General features: G+C 47.9%; 1 protein-coding gene across 4 annotated transcripts in view; it reads right to left on the reverse strand.

The window, feature by feature from the left end:
* HTT (huntingtin) overlaps nt 1–12,044 on the reverse strand; it is a 2,905,635-nt gene that overhangs the window by 1,530,040 nt on the left and 1,363,551 nt on the right. The window lies entirely within an intron of this gene.

The raw sequence follows: 12,044 nt of genomic DNA on the forward strand, positions 1-12,044 counted from the left end.
CCCTGATTTGTGTTATCTGCCTATCTTACCAGTGATGTTTTTTGTACTTATACTATGAATACTGTGATGTCCCACTTTTGAATGCTCCCTCTTTGTATGTTAATGACAGTGTATAAATTAATGCCGTGCTTGTGAACTGCTCTCTTAATAAAAATATGTTTTAAAAACAATCAGCTCCATCTTTTCCCGTGTCAGATGCGTTTCCTGCAATAGCGCAATATCCATTTTTTGCCTTGTTAGGTATAGCATGACCTTACTCCTTTTCAGGTAGCTGTTAAGTCCCCTGACAATCCACGTGATTATTTTAAGATCCCCCATGGCTCATTACCGTGCTCCTTGTCTACCTCTAACAGATCCCACCTTCCTGCGCGATACAGATTCAACCATCCAATTCTTCTATATAGGCTCATGTTCAAACTTAAACTCACAACAACTATATACACCCCAAACTTCCCGCTCCCCCCCACCCACCACCCATCCCTTACACAACAACAACTGTTGCCCAGCTGCATCCCTGGAGCTCAGGCTCCCCCGCATCTAGCTCTTTCTGGCTCACGCCTATACTCGAAGCTCTGCAGGGCGAGGGCGCCCTATTGGCGCACCTATTACTACTACAACAATAGATCGGGGGGTAGGGTGCTGTCGCCCAGCCGCTCCTACTGAGCTTAAAGTTAACTACACATTGCTACACAGTTTGCGTATGTACTCGCGCTACTATATTCAAGTCCTTCAAATACTTTGCATTGGCGGCAACTTATCAAAAAAAATCAGCAACATTTTGCCACACCCATTAATCAACGTTTTTAACTAATTACCCCCAGAGTGCCCATCTTACACCATGACAATGTGTATACAATGTCCCAGTCACTTATCCTGTTCCTCTCGGGCCTCCTCCGCATCCCCTTCCGGGCAGCCCTGCAAATCCAGCCATGTTGATGCGTCCTCTGGAGTGTCAAAAAAGAACATTTTACTCTTGTGCACCACCTTCAGTTTAGCCGGGTACAGAAGCATATACTTCATCCCAGCTGCGTGTAGTCTCCTTTTGATAGCCACATAGCTGTACCGTTGTCTCTGGACCAGCATCGTGTAATCCGGATACGCCGTGAAGGTGCTTGAAGCTCTCGCGATTGTCCCACCTTTTCGGAAGTACTCCAGTATCTTCTCGCGGTCTTTATAGTTCAATATTTTGGCGATTATAAGTTCTCAACATAGTCCGTCGGGTCTCGTACTTCCTCCCCCTCTGGCAGGCCCACCACGCGATTGTTATTCCTTCTCGCTCTCCCTTACGCTTCCTCCGCGCGAGACTCCAAATTGGCTACCTGTTTAAGCACATGGATCTCCTTTGCATTGCTGGAGCTGGTATCTGTGTTTGACTTCGCCGCACTTTACTTTCCAAATTGCTTGTCCGGTCTGCCAGACCCGACATCTTGTCTCAGCAGGGTGACCTCTATGCCCACCGCGTCTATCCTAGCCTCCAAGGAAGAAAGTAGGTCTGACATTGCTATCCCCCATGAGTCTTTTAGTTCCGTGATAACAGCCAATATGTGATGATTTTCCGTTGCTGCCGCCGCACTCACCGCTGGTGTCAGAGTTTATGGACGTCGTGGCTGCGGGAGATTGTAGTGTTTTAGCAAAAGTGTCCATTGTGGCTTGCTTAGTCTTGCTTTTACTGGCGACACCTCGAGCCGCTATTCTGAGAACTGTGTCCTGCGCCCAAGGTTGCCGGAGCCCCGGTGTGGCAATCCTGCTTCCCTGTGTCGATTATGCGCCACTGTGTCTTCCCAGCAGTGAGGTGATTACCGAAGAGTAGCCTTTATTAAGAGTGGTTTGTGCCCTCCCACGTATTAAGTGTCTTATATTGTCTCAAAGGGCACTTTTTCAATTTATGGGGATGTATATCGAATTTGCCCTCTGTTCGTGTGGGCTAAGCCTCCCCTCCTCAATATTGCATGGAGGGGTGCGATAAAGGTACCTCCACTTCAGTTTTAATCAGCCGTGTCCCAGTTGGGAGCAGTGCGGTCACGTTGATGTAGGCAGGAAGGAGATGCCTCTTGTTATTCAGTGTCCCCTCTGCAAGCCGTTACGCGCCTGCAGCAGAGACCCTCGTAGCGATCCTCGCCGGGCGCTCCGAACCCTCACGGAGCCCCGGACGGCTCCCGCTGCTACAAACATAGCTGCCCGAGCAGCTTCTGTTCGAGCGGATGCCCGCCGCCACCGCTCGCAGCCCCCCCGCTCCGCAGTCAATATATGCAAAGCTTTGCTGCAAGCGGATGCCCGCCGCCTGCCTCTCGCAGCCCCCCGGCTCCACAATCACTGTATACAAAGGTGTGTTGCAGGCAGATGCCTGACGCCGCCGCTCGCAGCTCCTCCGCTCCGCTTTTGCTGCCAATGCCGTGTTAATATTCGTCAGGGCCGCCGGCTCTGCAATGCGAGTGCGTCTTCGCTCTCAGCCGGCAGCACCCTGCACAAACCCGGACTCGAGTCCTCACTTGCCAACTTTCAAGTCCTAAAGTTCTAGTCCTATGTTCGCCGCCATCTTGTGCTGCCGTCTTCCAGAGAGGTCGCAGCAAACAATATTATTTAAGCTGCAATGAGGCTTCCTCTCATCATGATAATATCTCCGTATTGCGGAGCATATGCTCTAACGCATTCGCCTCCATTCCTAGGCGCCTTTGGTTGTCTGAAGCGTGTGTTTACACGGATCGATCGCGGATCCATAGGAGCAGCTACAGAAGACGCGTCCTACAGCATGGCTGGCTGGCCACGCCCCCTTGCAGTTTGCAGCTTGACCCCAGCGAAGAGTTCCTCGTGGTAGCTGACGAAGTTCAGGTAAGGCTTTGGCTTATCCTACACAGTTCAATAAAATAAGGCCAGAATGTAACCTGTGGCTTGCTCCCTTATTCAGGTGTGGAGAGAAAATATGAAGTTCGGGGAATAATGCCTCCGGCGGTAAAATTAGGTAAGTCTATTGTGGTGAGAAGAGATCCACTTGTTTGTCCCTTCGTCTCACTTTGTTGTCCTTTTGATCCCCTTAGGGGCTGGGGTACGGCGAGGATGCAATGGAGACTGCGCCGACCCGTGAAGAGGAATAGTACCCCCGGCGGTAATCAGGTAAGTCTATGGGGATAGTTACTATTGCCTCTGATTATTCCCTTGGCTCACCTTTGCTGTTCTTGTGTTCCCCTTAGGTGCCAGAGTGCGGCGGGAATGTGCATAAGGATGCAGTGGATCGTGAGGCTGCTGCGAAGGCCGGTGAGTTCAGCGCGGCGCTGCAGCATGCGAGGCGGAGCGCGTAAAATGCTTCTTTCTTCCAGCTCGAAGGCGCAGTGGATCCGGAATTCAGGTAAGGATCGAAGGTTTTGCTCTTATTCTAACCTCTTCTCCTTCTGTTCCTCCCTTTTTCTAGGAGCTGCAGACTCGAGGCGGGCTTGGCAGAAGACTGGATGCAGGCTTGCAGACACGGTGAGATGCAGAATAACGCAAAGCGTGTGTTGCTCTTCGGGCGTGGTTTAAATAGCCTCCAAAGTAGTCCCAGGTAAGTATTCCTCCCCAGCCCCGCCCGAGTAAAAAAATAGTCCCTAGGTAAAATAGTCCCTTCCAAGCCTCATTTGGCTTGGAGCTCTGCAGCATGGTCTGCATCAGATAAGCTTGCAGCATGGTCTGCATCAGGTAAATTCTACTCTATGAGCCTGGAGCCTATGGCGCCAGGACTGACGCTCCATAAGAGCCTGGCGCCATAGGCGCCAGGACCGCACCCAAACAGCCCCTAGCAGGGGTTTTTGGGCTTGCTCAAAATAACTTGATGCATTTAATAACGTAACTCCTCCAAGGGATGGAAACTGGCTCTGGCCCACACTACAAAGGGTAACACACCATTGGTGTGAGTGTAACATCTTAGAGTCTGACATATTTTCATGGGGCTTTTGTAGCTGGTAAATATCCGGCAAAATATTTTTTGGGTACGTTTATTTCACAACAAGGCTGACCGACACCCTCCAATTACAAATGAGGGACACCTATAGCACAGCTACAGCAGAGTAGAATCATTGGCGCAACACGCCCTTGTGTGGTGTAATTGGGGCCGTACACAAATTTTAATTTGGAATTAAGAGAACTGATCACTGTGGTGCGCAATAGAGTTTGGAGGGGGACAGCTGGTGTAATTGGTTCATACCTGCACAGAATAGTAAAAGGGAAACAAAGAATGGAATACACGAGTCCCAAAGACAAACAGACAAGAAACGTGCCATCAGATAGGGGAGCTGAAGTACCAACTAAAACGGTCCTGCAAGGAGTCATGATGGAAGGTCTCATGGCAGCCTTCAAGGACTCAAGGATATCTCTGGAGAAAAAATTGCAAGAAGTGTGTAGGTCACTCTTCATTCGTGCGGATGTGCAAAAGGTAACGGAGAGGGTCCCAGAAGCGGAACAGCGGATCAGTGAAAAGGAAGATTCAATGATATTACTACAGAATGAGATAAAAGGGTTGACAATGGCTACAAGGATCCTAGAACAAGGGCTGAAGATGCAGAGTGTAGATTCCTGACGATGCAATATATGTGTGCTAGGTCTGTCCGAGGAAGAAGGCGGCCACTGTACAGAATTATTCTTGGAAAAACTGTGGATTCATTGCATATCAGGGGGCTCTCAAAATGATTCACTGTTTAAAGATAGCCTAGAATGGCAGACAACCTCCTCCTGCAGCACCATGATATGATATTAATAATAGTCAAATTCCTCAATTATAGAGACTGGGATGCTGTTCTACAGGAGATAGAGAAGAATAGACAATTTACAGTGGGGTCGGCCAAGATACTGACTCCACCAATTTTACCCAGGAGGTACAAAGAAAGAGAAGATCCTTTGAGATAGTGAGGAGGAGGCTGCACATGGAGAACATTAAATACGTGATGTTTTTTCCAGCTAAATGGAAGATTCTTTACGAGGGCAAATCAATGTTTTTCTTGCAGGCACAGGATGCTTGGGACTGGCTAAATAATAAACTTCTGAGGGAGGGCAGAAATGTAGACTTGTGAGGAAGTGTGGATGTACTGGCTGCAGGGCCGCACTTTAATCTTTCCCTTCACCCCCGTCCCTCCTCCCATCTACTCCGTTCTGTTCTCATTTCATTAGGGGGTGGGGGGGATTTGTTTATTTATTGGACATTAATCTTATGGAATGTCACAGTTGTCTGAGCTTTGTTCATGGCGGTTATAATGGGCGATAATAATTGGGGAGGCTGGACTCCCTTCCTCAGCCCACAGTCTCCCTGCCCTTACATCGGGACTCTGTGAGCACTTATTGTTGGTATTCTAGGGTTATATACCAAATGAATTACGAACTTAGTTTTTGCTGTTTATGTTTCATTCCTGTCGGATGCATTTTAGCCTTAATAATGGGCCTGTCGGGAAAGCTATCTGTGGTTGGCTTATATGAGGTGGGCGCTCTACTTCTACCTAAAAGTAGTAGCGAGACTTGTGAGCTCCTCAGCCGTGCCTGTGGTGTGTCGCCCACACTGTCGTTGTCTGTGCAGCCTCACGGTGACCTGTGCCCAAGATTAACTGCAAACTTGCTCACCCTGCAATCAAAAAGACCCTAAACCCCTAAGTCAGTCTGGGAATCTAAAATGGCTGCACTCCCGCAAGTGAGTGCACCAGAAGTCACTTGACTGGTGTGGTGCCTGGATTTAGGCAGCGGGTTGCACATACCAGCGCTAGTGTGCCCGATCGCAATGACCCGGGGGAGCCGGGGCTGTTGAGTTCGTCCAGAGCCTGAGCCGAGACCTGCACCCACTGTGCCGTGGAGCCTGGGCATGGGTCGGGCACTCAGCGGCAGAGCAGGTGGCGGAGTGCTGTGACAGAGTGAACACGGCAGCATTCTTCATCTGGGGACCGTTTAGGCACCCTGCAACGTTCTGCTGTAATCAGGGTCCGGACCCGGAGATTTAGTGCAGTGGATCTTTGGCTGAGGACAAGCCGGCAGTGCATGGAAGATTGAGTCTGCAGCTGAGGAGCGCAGCGATGCAGACACCTTGCTGACTGTGGAGCTATTGCCTTGGCCTGATATTTTGAACTTGGAGTTATTGCTCTGATTGCTAGCCCCTATAGATATTGCTTTATCATCCAAGGTCCTGGTGGGCCCACACTTCTGGACACTTTAGTCTCATTTAGAGAGTACAGCACTTGGGGGTTGCAAGATACATTTGGGTGTACACTCTAACTGGGGTGTCCCTGGTTCTTTTGACCTCCTGCTTTCCCCTTGGTCTAGGGCTTACATGCAGTACAGCAAGTCAAAAGAAAAGTCTGGGACTTCCATCAAAGATCTGTTACAATCCTCAAAGTCAGGCGCAGCTGGGTCATCTGGCATGGATCTGCCTCAGGCGTTAGATCATGATTGGCAGCCGGCCACTATGGGTGACATTGCGCAGCTATTGTAGTCTATCCAAAAGGAGATGGTGTCCACCCTGCAGGAGCTGAAAGGCTAATTCCAGGAGCTGTCGCACAACATCCAATCGGCTCAGCATCGGCTGAGTGGCCTTGCGGACGGCGTTTTGTGGTCAAGCTAATTCTTAGGACCAGTTGGAGCAGCAAGTGGCAGCGCTGGATAGGCATACAGCGATTACCGAGGAACGCCTTGAAGATACAGAGAACCGTTCCAGAAGAAATAATATCTGGATTTGCGGCATCCTACGAGAAATCCTGGGACGAGACCTGGCGGCATATGTGGGGTATATCTTCCGTAGTATTTTGGGAGGATGATGTGCAGGCGGATTTGACTCTAGCCCGGACTCCTTCCTCACATGCTGTCCAGAATTATTTTCTTCCAAAGGAGCTCATTTTCCAGATCCCAGGGCAGTATTTAGTTCAGAGAAGCTGATCCCCAGATATTTCAAGATTTAACGCAGGGGACGATCCAGCGACATCAGCAAATGGGACCACTCACTCAATGGTTGCTGAAAAAAGACATTCAAAATAGATGGGGGTACCCGTTTCACATCATATTCAGCTACAAGGGGACCCTGCATCAATTTGTATCTTTAGCTGCGGCACTTGAATTGTTGAAGATCCCCTGTGCCGAGCTTCAGCTCCTGTAAGGCCCTGGCCACGATGCACCCCACAAGAATTTGTCCACAATGCAGTCTCGGAAAAGCAGGCAAAGAGATTGCAGAAGGCCCACTATGGACAGGTATCAAAGAAGCTGGAGCTCAGATGAGCTGACATGACTGCCTGAGAAGTCTTGACCACTTTCACCACTTATTGGGCCGGGTTGTTATTTGGGAGCAGTTTCCCCATTTTTCTTCTCTTGTTCCTTAAATTGAGTTAGTGACACCTATGTGGTTGCTTAGTAATGTGGCATTCACAAATATATGGGCAGAGCGGCTGGGGTACCCGCCCTTATTGGGCTTGTTTCAACCCAATGACCGACCCACACAGGATGTTTTTACTAAATGTTTTTTTGTTTTTACACTATTTGTCATCTGCAGCACTGGGTTTCTTTTTTGATGGTACTTTCTGTCCGGTTGGCATTTGCCATTTTGGAATTATTAACTGTACTGGTGGGGGCAATGGGGAAAGTTTGATCACCCGAGGTCGGGTTGTGCTGTTGAGAGGGGTTGAGGAGTATATTACGTGTACACTGGGTTATCTCAAAGTGGTATCGCTAAATATGCAGGTCCTCAATTCTCTAAAGAAAAGAAAGTGTGTGCTGGCCAAAATGCCAGAATTAAAGGCTGATGTTTCTTGCCACAGGAGACGTATCGTTTGCAAACAGATTGGCCCAGAGTTCGCTCTAAGTGCTTCTCGCACCAGTACTTTGCATCTCCTATATTGTTTGTTCACTCCTTGAATTTTACATCGGTTAAGTCCACTAAAGATCCGCAAGGGAGATCACTCAGGTTACATGTTCTCTTCCTAACAAAGCTCCGGGCCCCGTTGGCTATTCGGCTCTCTTTCACAAGACACTCACTGACATTCTCACCCCCCAGCTAGTCACTGCATTCAATAGTTTTACGGATACTGGTGCAGTTTCGCCTTCCATGGGGGAATCCTTGCTCTCGCTTATTGGCAATGCTGATAAGGACACCACCCTCGGTAGATCGTACTTCCGTATTGCATTCTTAAACTACGACTCACAAATGTATTCTAAGGTCTGTGCGGCCCGGTTGCCGGACATTCTCCCAGGTATGGTTCAGATGGACCAAACAGGTTATGTTCCAGGGGGCCAAACCTTGTATTATGTCCGCAGAACCCTAAATGTGATTGAGTATGCTAGGAAGCACAATCAGGAATTAGCGGTGCAATCTATAGATGCCAAAAGGGCATTTGACTTCATGGATTGGTGTTACCTCTTGATAGTGCTGAGGGTATTCAGTTTCATACCATTGTTTATTAAAATGATACAGGCTAATTTTGTTCATTCAACCACTGGTATAAAACTGAATGGGGCTCTGTCTGAACAGCTTGCTTTGTCTAGGGGAACTCGCCAGGGATGCCTGTTGTCCCCTCTGTTATTTGCGGTATCGATTGAACCCATTACAAATAAAATCCGACTGGTGGACAATATTCGTGGCATTACTATAGCTGGATATCAGCATACGGTTGCACTCTATGCCGATGACCTACTTTTCTACATGCACTGTTTCTCAGAATACCCTACCTCAGATATCCTTTTTAATCGTTCCATCAGATCTTTGGCTTCAAAATTAACTACTCCAAATCCACTACCCTTATTGTTTCTGTGAGCCTCGAAAAAAAAAAGCAGGAACTTCAGAGAGCCTTTGACTGTCGGTGGGACGGAGACCTCCCTTAAGTACCTGGGGGTTCGGATCATCTCTTCACATTCTCAACTATATGCCCAAAATATCCCTGACCTCTTTTCTTCTTCTAAGTGGACTTGTCCCATTGGGCTCAATCAGATATTGTGTGGCTGGGCCGGGTCGCTGCTCTTAAAACGACGCTATTAACTAGGTTATTATATTTTTTCTAAGACCTCTCAATCTGGGTTCCCAAGCAGGCACTTAGGGATTTGCAATCATCCATCTTTAAGTTCATGTAGGCTAAGAAATCTGAGGATTCCCTGTTGCACATTGCTTGCGCAAAGGATAAAGACAGATAGACCCAGACATAGAGAATTACCTTTCCGCGGCACAGTTAGCCACCATATTTGACAGCATGAACAACGCTCGGAACCCTAAGCACTGGTTGAATATAGAGCAGTCTAGAATCCAGGTCCCCCTACACCACTGGTGTTGCAGATCACCTGCAGTTCACAAGAAAGAGGCTAAGGTCCTTCTGTCGACTAGGGTCTTGATGGAATATTGGGACAAAGCGGCCTGCAAGTATCAAGGGCATACATTCCCCTCCCCTTCCACGCATTTGGAGCACCCCGGAATTCCCTCCGGGCTTCACGCCGACTCAGGTTACTAGGTAGAATGAGGGAGGTTTGGAGTGCTTAGGGCAGCTTTTTGAGTCTGAGAAACCCCTGACCTTGGATAAATGTAAACAGTTCTTTATGGTTCGGAAACCTATATTCAACTTCGTTACTGGAATTCCAACGCAAAAGTGTCTCAGGGTGCTATACGGGATACCACGTTGTTTGAGAATCTGTTTATCGTGGATCCCCCCCCCCTCTCGCAGGCTCTCTGCATTATATCGTACCCTCAATGCCTGCCGTTTCATGCCCACACATGCTTACATGTTATGCTGGGAGGAGGAGATGAATACCCATATTGGAGATCTCTTGTGGCATAATGCATGGACCAGGGCCGCTAAATCTTCCAGGTGTGTACTCTTGAAAGAAAATAGTTATACATTGTTTTTCCACCGGTATCTTACCCCCATGTTAGGCAGAAACCTGTGCAGTTCCCTTTGGGAACACTGCAAAAGATTTAGGACAACAGGTGTTAGCAGTAAACCCACTTGGTGGCAGTCTGTACCACCCAGATTTACCTGGTAGCTGTGGCTGAGCAGTCAGACTTCCCTCAAGAAGAGTTAGGCAGTATGCAAAGTATACAAAATAGGCACTCAGATACAATAATACAAGCAAACACTGACCAGAGCTTTGGTATCAAAGTATATAATTATTTATTTAAAAGCACACTGTTTAAAACACTCCAGCACTCTTATTGTAAAACACTCTAAACACAGTTACTATTATAATATATACAACCCTTATTCCTTATCAGATAAGTCTTAGTTAACACCACTTATTTTCATACAGAGGTGAGCGCTTAACTATAGATGGCCCTCCAATAAGGTCATGAAGAAGGGATGGAAAAAGACAGAATATGGAGAGAGACACCACTCTAAGATTTAGGAACACGATTAGCAAGGCAGAAGAGCAAAAGTCACTTGTGAGCCAAAGTCCATAGGCTGGGCCGACTCTTGGAGAGAGCGGAGCACAAATGCACCCAAAATCACACAGTTACACTAGGCTTAGAAAGTCTTGCAGAGAGTTCGAAAAGGGTTAAGAGAGGCTCAGAAAAGTTTAGCCAGGGTGTCCCATGCTGACCCAGGTTCGAAAGCCGGGGGCTAAATCTACCCCGTACAGTTCGGTGGCAAGGGAAGCCAGGCGGGACACGGTACCTTAAGTGGGAAGGATCCTCCAGCGGTGGCAGTTGTTCCTGGCAGCGGTTGCAAGTCTTGTCGTCGTCCAGGGGAAGAGAAGATCTCGACTTGGAGGAAAGATGAGGTCGTTGCATTGCCAGGGAGGAAACCAGCCGCAGAGTTTTCCGGTTAAAGGTATTACCCTTTATTTCGCGGTCGTGGTAAAATGTGGTATTCCGGTTGCCGGGGTGCTTGGCACAGGCAAGGTGGCCACGAGGTACGTCGGTAAGGCGAAAAGACGGTGAAACTGGTTATCCCCACCAGTCAAAGGAAGAAGACTCTCCGGCGGGAGATCTCCTCTGTTGTTGGGAAAAGTGGTGAGACGGTCCACCAGGGCTCCACCGGTGGTGTCGTCGTGGCAGATCGGCTCAGCTTCTCCCTCTTCGGATTCTTAGGTCCTGTGGCGACTTCTGAAGTTCCAGTCCCCAAAGCCCTGCTTTTATGCAGAAAACCCCCATTCACTCAGCCTAGCTGTCACTCAAACATGCTAAGTGTTGAGCCGGCCGGCTCACCACTTGGGCCAATCAGGACGGAGTGCGACTTGAGTTGCCTAGGCAATTCAGTCCAGGGTGCCTAAATCCCCCTCCACCCCCCCTAAGTACCTCAGACAGAGTGGCACCACTTTGGAGGGCTTCTGTGGAGAAGTCCGCCAAAAAGTGGAACAAAGGGCTCGACTTGGGTTGGAGTCACAGAAGAGAACACAAACGCCATTTTAGAACCGAGTTTTGGCAAAAAATACCAACCGTAGAATTAATAATAATTAAGTAAACCGGCGGTGTGTTCAAGGCTATCGTAATTAAATAAATAAAGATAGTAGTCTCGAACAATGGGAAAATCCCATAGAGAAATATTTGCAGTTGAATATAAAAAGTAGTATCCACTGCCACCAGCCAAAACTCGATCAGGGGGGACCTTGATTCGGTTTGTAGCTGAGAACGATAACCCTGGATTCCATCATAAACTGCATGATATGATGTGCTTTACATTGTTATGATGCTTTTGTCTTGTGACCTTGTAGACTGCTGGACAGATATGTTTATTAGATTGTTCTATGCCCAGTGCTCAGTACTTTCTTGCCTTATGATTTGTTACTTTTTCGTATGTATCACCTTTTTGAGTTTTATTTTACATTTTTTTGTTACGTTTTGTTATTCTCCCCGTGCAGTAACGGGTTAAAAAAACTTACATTTTTGTCCAGATCGGTCTTTTTTGATGTTTGCTATAGTATTAAAGAAGCCATTTGGCCGTTGTATAATGGCTTGGCATTAATGCATCGTTGAAGCTCGATATTTGTTCAATAAACTTTGGGTGAACAAAAAAAAAGAAAAGAAATGCTACTTGATGGAGTAGGACTAGTTACATGGAACCTTGGGAGATTGGGAAATGGGAATGGGTAAGGACTCTCGGAAAAGGAATGGAATTCAGATTACATGTCTGCAG

This window comes from Ambystoma mexicanum, chromosome 6q (assembly GCF_040938575.1).
Source record: "Ambystoma mexicanum isolate Mex_15411 chromosome 6q, UKY_AmexF1_1, whole genome shotgun sequence".
Lineage (NCBI taxonomy): Eukaryota > Metazoa > Chordata > Amphibia > Caudata > Ambystomatidae > Ambystoma > Ambystoma mexicanum.